Below are 8,095 nucleotides of genomic sequence, written 5' to 3' on the forward strand. Positions count from 1 at the left end.
TACATCCTTAGCCAAATCTATACCACTCTTCACTCTCATCTTTGATCACCATCATCTTATGTCTATCGATCCAAGTAGCTTGATGTATTTGAGGTAAGAAACTCTACATTTACTTATTTATTGATCACAATAGGAGAATTTTCGTAGGTCTCCTTTTCTTATTTTTCAGAATGAAACATGTCTCAGTAAAACTGTCATATCTCTTTAAATATTCATCTGATTCTCGCAATCTTGGTGTCTATAGAAAGCTTATTAAATTTCCTATAATTCTTATGAAGAAAGGTTTTACTGAATCGAAATTTATCTATGTCAAAAATTAGTATTTTTATGCTGTTTGTTGTAAATCGTTTTTCATATTTTCTATATAAGTTGTTTCAGTAAAATCTGAATATCTCTCTGAATAATGATCCGATTCTAGCGATCTTGGTACTGTTGAAGAGATAATTCAATTTTCCAAATGTTTTATGAAGAAATCATTCACTAATTATTGATTATTCTAAGTCAAAATTATTGTTTTATTGCTGTAGTTCGAAATCCATTTGTTTCAGGATTTCTAGAAAACTGTTTCGGTATAATATCTATATCTCTTACGTTATAACTCCAATTTTAAAGATTTTAGTGTCATTAGAAAGGGAATTTGATTTTCTAAAACTTTTATGAAGAGAGTATTCTCTGATTTGGAATATTTCAGTATCAAAACTTTGTATTTCCGATGTCTCCTGTGATTCGTTACTCCATATTCCTTCTCAGAAATAGTTTCATTAAAACTATCATAACTCCCTCAGTTTTAATCCATTTTTAATGATCTATATATCGTTGGAAAGATAATTGAATTTCCTATAATTTTTATGAAGGAAACTTTTACTGAATTCGTGTAGTTATTGGTCAAAAATAGTATTCTTTCTGCTGTACTGTAAGAGTGTGAATTTTAATGTTAGGGCCTTGACCCATGTGTTATTATAGGTAGTAGTGACGAGATAACAAGTTTAAGCAGCGGGATTTGAGGTAAGGAAATTAGATAGTTTTGTATGTGTTTGTCTGCATAAATTTAAATTCTTTATGTATTGAAATATGACTTATGATTTGTTTTTATGAATATGTATATGGTACTGAGAATGTGTGGTATGGACACAATATGACTTTGCGAATTGATACATAGATTATGGTTGTATGACTTGTATATGTTGTATGTTGTATTTGTATGTTTCAGGTTGTGTGTTGTATGATGTATTTGTATGTTGCATGTTATATGTTGTATGTTGTATGCTAACGTCTCAGGTAAAGTGGGGGACCATGGTGGGGTATGATACGGGATAAGGTTGTTGAATGTAGAGATACCCTACCCTGCATTTTACTGAGTCGTGTATGAGATTGTTATGGTGGGTATGATACAGTGATGTTACTGTTGAATATAGAGATACCCTATCCTATAACAATGGTAGGGCTGCATAGGCCCATGTTATTATATGGGCAGATTAGGCCCAGGATATTGTAGGGTCAGGCTAGGCCCGGGTTATGTAAGTAATGGCTATGATATGCCAATGTTGTGATAATGTTATTATTATCTATAGTATTGATATGATTATGTTATGAGTATGATATTGGAGTTATGATCTCTGTATATGTGTACGGTGTGAACAAATAGTATAGACTTGTATGATAAAGGTTTCCATATGTACAGTTATTTGGTTATAGTTATAAAAGAGCATGTATGATATTGCTAAAATTTAATAAATACATTAATGGTATGTGTGATATTATATGGTATTGTTTGATAAGCATTTCCTTACTGAGCTTTTAGCTCACCCCCCTTACTTTCCCCCTACAGGTATTAGACAGGGAAGTATGTATAGTGAGCAGGGTCAGTTCTGGTACGTATACTGTGAGCGGCTACGGGCGGACAAACGATCTAGAACGCCAGTGGTGCCTTAGTTTTATTTTAAGCAGTTGATAAATCTAACACAGTGGAAATGCATTATTTAAAATTATTTACTTACTGTATCTTGTTTTACAAATGAAGGATCCTTCTCTGTTGCATTTTGATTTTTTTTAAAATCCACTGTTGTATTTAAATTATTTTTTTTATCTTTTCAAATTATGCATGAAAATAGTATTTTTGTAAAATAAGGCAAAATATCGGGGCGTTACAATATTTTAAAATTAGTTTCCTTTATTTAGTGTTTAAGAATAATAATTTAATTATATTAATATCTTGATTCACATCTGTTACATGGACAATGTTTGTTTATTTATATTGTTTATTCAAAAACTTTTTTTTAACAAACCTATTATTTATCTGATCTAAATTGCTATGATTAACTTGGTGACAGATCATGATCCAATGATCTGATTTTAATCATAGTCCAATTGACGATAGATCTTATAAATAATTTGTAACAGGTAAATTTTGTACTTCTTTCATCTGTGTAAACCTAGTAACATGATAGGGTCCATCCAAATCATTTGACCTGCGTGAGCCTATATGCATATAGGAAGCCCATTTAAGTTTTTACTAAGTAAATGGACTAGGTTGCTAAAATAAATTTTGACCTAAGGAAATTTATTTAGGCCCAATTAGATTTGGGCTAATTCAATGAATAACAATTGTTTATTTTAAGGTTAAATTCCTCTCTTTTGGGCCTTGTGTGAGAGTTGGGGGCCATAGATGTGGGTACGACGTACTGAACCCAGCTCCTCCTCACATGAACTACTCCAATTGTGAAGGCCCATTTGCCTTATTTAAATAATTGTATTAGGTTAATTATATTATTCTAACCTAATTAAAATTGAATTAGCAACATAATTAACTTTTAAAATATATGAAATTTATTTTTCATTGTAATATTTTAAAGTTAATTTTAGAAAAACACTTAGTTATTTCTAGTACTAGTTATTATTTCTAATATTAAATAGGAAAATATCATAGATGTGAAATTAATTGTTTCCTAATTAATTTTGGTACAATCTAAGTTTAGAATATTTTCCTAGTATTAAACTAGAATTAATAATTAAGTTTCCTCTTTACTTAATTATTTATTTCTTGAATTTAATACATTTAATTAAATTGAAAATTTCAATATCTAAGTTGATTTTCATCATGATACTTTAATATTGTTATTTTCATGTTATTTAATTAAAGTTGAAAATTATTTTAAGTTTGAAATCTTATTTCAGAATAACTTAAGTTTGAATAATTTTCAAAATATATTTTATTTTATTTTATAAATCATTTCCCAAAATTTTAAAATTACATTTCTTTAATGCTGAAATTTCAAATTTTATTTGAAAAATAGATTAAAGTTGAAAATTATTTATTTAATTTTGGACCAACTTAAATCAGTGACTTTTTCATTTGATGGTTAATTAAAATAAATGAACTAAAATATATAATAATTAGAAATTGAATTAATTAGTCTATGAAAAGTCTAGATAGTTATTATCTGTTTTGCTTGAAGTATTTTTCTAGTGTATTTAATTAAATAGAAAATTAATATTTAAGTTGATTTTTTAATCATGATACTTAAATATTTGAAATTTTTCTTAGATATTTAATTAAATAGGAAAATTATATTTTTTGTTGAAAATTAATTTTTATTAATTAATTTTGGGCCAACATAAAATTAGAGTAATTTTCCAGGATTTATTTTTATTTTATTTTAAAGCATTTTTCGAAATGCAATATATTTATAGAAAATTAAATTTGAGTTGTAAATTAATTTAAATTAATTTTGAAACAACTTAAATTGAATAATTTTCTAAATATTTATGGAAATTATTACTAAGATGGAAATAATTCACGTTATTTTCGTATCCATCTAAGTATAATTTATAAATATTAAATTAAAATTTATATTTAGAATTTATCTAAATTGGAAATTTTAATTAAATAAATATATATTTAAAATAAATGGATTAAAATAAATATTAGAAGAAAATACAACCCTTTATTAAATAATGAGCTTTATTATAAGGATATTCGATCTCCATTGTTGGTTTTACATAGCTATTGTTTTAGTGAGTAATCCTCCCTAATGGAGGAACGTTCATTAGCAAGTTAGCACCGTTTAATCTCGAAAGATAAGTAATCTTGTAAGTTTTTTTTTATATATAGTTTATGACCACCCTAATGGTGGCGACTGTATAAGACTTGCAAGAATATGAAACAATGGTGGAAGCTCATAAGATAGAATAGCCTTGACTCTCGCCTAAACGGGACAACGCGGATTCCAATCTTGATCGAATAAAAGGTTGCTAGAATGTTGATCATTTTAGATTAGCTGACAACTCTATTCAATGGATGGCAGCTTTGACTCTCGCCTAAACGGGACACTGATATCAGTTTGTTGAAAACCTTGGAAATTATTTAGGATTGTATGTTTTAGTATTTTCACTTGTCATTCCTACTTGCTATGTGCTTCATAATTTCTGAATTGTGTATGAATTTGTATTGAACCATGTTATTTTCTGTTATTAAATTGTAGTTTAATTTCGAATCTTCATTGTTGGTCTAACTTGATTTGTTTTTCTAATGAGATAAATCCCTAATGGATTTTCACCATTATACTAACATACTAGTGTTAGATCTTGAAAGATAAATATTGTATATGCAACATCTAGCTGTTCATCAATTGATGACACCTTAGACTAGTGTTTTACAATATGAAACAAGAAGATTGTATAAATAAGATTACTTTGACTCTCGCTAATCGGAGCATCGTTGGATTCTTATTTAAAACGAAATTATCCTAATTCCTCTTAGCTTATTCATTTCGAATTAGCTTAATGACATATCATTGGATGAATGGTCTATAAATCATATAAAGTCTTATTTTCTCTTAAGAAATTGGATGACACATATGATTATATTCCCGAAATTCTATCCCAAAATGATATAAATCCTCAATCTTAGATATCTCCTACTTGTATAGGCAAATCATAGAGTTAGATTAGTAGTGGTGGTCCAAGAAAGAGTTACTAATTATACAGTTACACTTTCACAAGTGTTTCATGACCATTTTCTTTCAATGGATTCAAACTGTATGAGTTTAGTAGTCTGTGACCAGAATCCACTTGCACTATTCTAAGAACTCTATGTAACTAACCTAAGTCATCAAAAGATTCAACCACATATTTTATAAATCTATGGCATTTGTATCTTGTTCATAGTGGTTTTGACAAGATCATTCTCTGCAAAGAGTTAATATGCCTATATCCACTGAAAGTATAATCATCTGATTGGCAGATGGATGTACATTCAGGGGTGGATATGAGTTTTCGTTGTATTCTTAAAACGATCACTCTAGATTATACCTTATGCAAAGGAAATTTGAAATGTTTGAAAAATTTCATGAATTTCTAGCAATGGTGAAGGTAAATGGTTAAAGATCTTGCGAATTGATAGGGGTGGAGAAAAAGTTAGTAGATATGCAGTTCAAAGATCATTAATTTGATTTTGAATAATATCCAAACTTACCTCCCCAGAAATTCGAGTTGCATATTGATGATTAGTTACTAGTCGTTGCCTAAATCCTTCTATGGTAATAAAATTTCAGAATGATGTAATGGTTGTATACTTAATGTAAATCATTACTAGATTCATGGATGACCTAATCGAAATCTTAAGAAAAGCTAGAACTGCTAACCCTGGTTTGCATGTTTGTTAGCTATTCTAAGTGATTAGGGGTGGAGCATCCCATAGTCATTAGATAAGAAAGTGTTTGTTTAAACAAATACTGCTTTTCTAAGAAAATGACTAAGTCTGAAAATAAAGTAGCAAATAAAGGAGATATTTTTTTTCTTGATTCCAAAAGTGTTCTATCATCTTATTTTACAAGATGATCCCACTGCCTCTGTTGTCTTAACACAACCGAAGAGGTCAATACCATTTAATTTTCTTAGACATAGTTCACAGTACCTTGTTGTAGTGGGAGAGTTTCTAGGAACTCACCTTCTTATAACTTGGAAGACACTAGTGATTAAAATCCATTGTGAGTTTAAACAAGTAATGGATTGTCAAGATAAGAAACTAAGAAGAAAGCCAATAGAACTATGGTTTGATCCATTCACATGGAGTAACCTAAAGTTTTCTATTACAAGGACATGATAGGAAATTTTCGTTCATAAGTCTATTCAATGGACTTAACAAAACTTCATGTTCCTAGTATTATAGGTTTGAGTTTATCTAAACCTATGGCTTGTGGTATACCTGGAAATTACTTACTCTAATGCAAGCATGAGATGCTGATGCATTTTCTTTCCAATGGCAATCTATAGAAGCTTCACAACTTCTTAGATATTGATTTTATTTATCTAAGGAAAAGTCTCAACTATTCCAGAAAAGATAATGCCATGAAAGAATTTCTTAAATCAACAGTGAGAGGTCTTAGATATGCTTTTGTATGCCTTAGACCAGACACCTGTTGTTGAGTGGGAGTATTGAGTAAGTATCTGATTAATCCAGGAGAGGAACATTGGAAGACAATCAAGTAAATCTTAAGATTAAGAAGAGGAACTATATGTTAGTCAATAAGGGTGGTTTTTGAAACTCTTAGACTACACCACATCAGATTTCGAGACTTGCCTTTGTGCTAGAAAGTCTGCTGATGAGATGGTGATTACTTTGGGGGTGGAGTAGCGGTTTTGGAGAAGTGTAAAAACCTATCTGAAATCTCTTGGTCTACCAGAAAGAGACTGAATGTTAAAAGTTGCAGGAAAGATACTTATTCAGTCTAAGGAAAGTTCTATACATTTGTGGCAGTGTTCCAACTTGCCTTAACTACTAGGGTTACTTCCTGTATAACAAAAGAGTAGTTGCCCAAAAGTATAGAATCCAGTATCCCCAAAGAGTAGACATATAGAGAGGAATTTCACATTATTAAGGATTTTGTGATTAAGGAAGAGTAATGGTGGAGAAGAGGTTGTGTTTAATTCAACCTGTCAGATCCCATTACGAGGAGTTTACTACTATTACACTTGATAGGTATATCAAGGTGTTAATGATTATTTGAAATGCACTTTTTGTTTTATATTAGTGCAAGTGGGAGTTTGTTGGGTTTTATGCCCTAAAAACTCATTTCATATAATCAGATTTACTTATTAATAAAGATCAGAAATAACATTTTATGTTGCATGGTTCACATGATTTATTTCATGATTATATGTATATAATGTATGAATTCTTTTTAAGTCCATAACATATGAGTTGGTTAAAGATTATAGTGTTGTCAGCACAGTGGAATATAATCTTTATTATATGTTCAAAAGATGATTCCCTGATTTGTCAGAACACTGGATTTAGACTGACATGGTATAATCAGCGATAGGTATTCTTACACCTTGGAAAAGTGTTATGTCCTTTCTAGGACATTGGCAAAGTTTACCAGTATCGGATGCATGTAGTATGCATTGGAATGGACCGATATTGAACTTTGAATTAGATTTTGAAACTTACCGTAAACATCTATTCAATTCAATATCATAAGTTGATCCTAGATCACATGATCGAAATCCTGATATGGTTAGGCTCAATTTCAAGAGTGTTATTCGTGTTCTTTGATTTGTTAGTTAAGCCTAGTTTTGTATCAGGGTGATACGTACATTTTGGGAACACGGTAATACAATTGAGTGGGGGAGCGCTAACATAAATATGGAATCTATAGCTTCTATTTGGCAAATAGAAGTAAAGGATGATTTCCTTCGAGCTTAACCAAACGAAGATAAATGGTGGAGATCTCATTTCACTTAGGTAAAATATCATTTATACAGGGTTAAGTGTTTTAAGGATAAAATACATTGTAGGGTGTTACGGTAATTTAATCCTGTACAGTGTAAATCATCTATATAGAGGATCATTGATCACATTAGGGTTATAACAATGGATAACTAATGACGTGTCTATATCGTGGAACATATAGAGCGTTTCTATATGACTGAGAGTGCAATTCCAAGTTCTAAGTGTGGATTCAATGAGGAATTAATAAGTTAGGAAATTTACTTGGTAAATTCGGTTCGACTTATTGGAAGCTCGGTTATATAGACCCATGGTCCCCATACTAGTTGAGGCCATACTGCTTGTAAGACTCAGTTAATTGATTTT

General features: G+C 30.0%; 1 long non-coding RNA gene across 1 annotated transcript; it reads left to right on the forward strand.

The window, feature by feature from the left end:
- Positions 1 to 388: 388 nt before the first annotated feature.
- LOC133029337 (uncharacterized) lies at positions 389 to 2,076 on the forward strand. Its single transcript, XR_009683486.1, has 2 exons — positions 389 to 1,005; positions 1,829 to 2,076. It is a non-coding gene; the product is annotated as an uncharacterized LOC133029337 (long non-coding RNA).
- The last annotated feature ends 6,019 nt before the right edge of the window (positions 2,077 to 8,095 follow it).

The sequence above is a fragment of the Cannabis sativa genome, chromosome 7 (genome assembly GCF_029168945.1).
Source record: "Cannabis sativa cultivar Pink pepper isolate KNU-18-1 chromosome 7, ASM2916894v1, whole genome shotgun sequence".
NCBI classification, from domain to species: Eukaryota; Viridiplantae; Streptophyta; class Magnoliopsida; order Rosales; family Cannabaceae; genus Cannabis; species Cannabis sativa.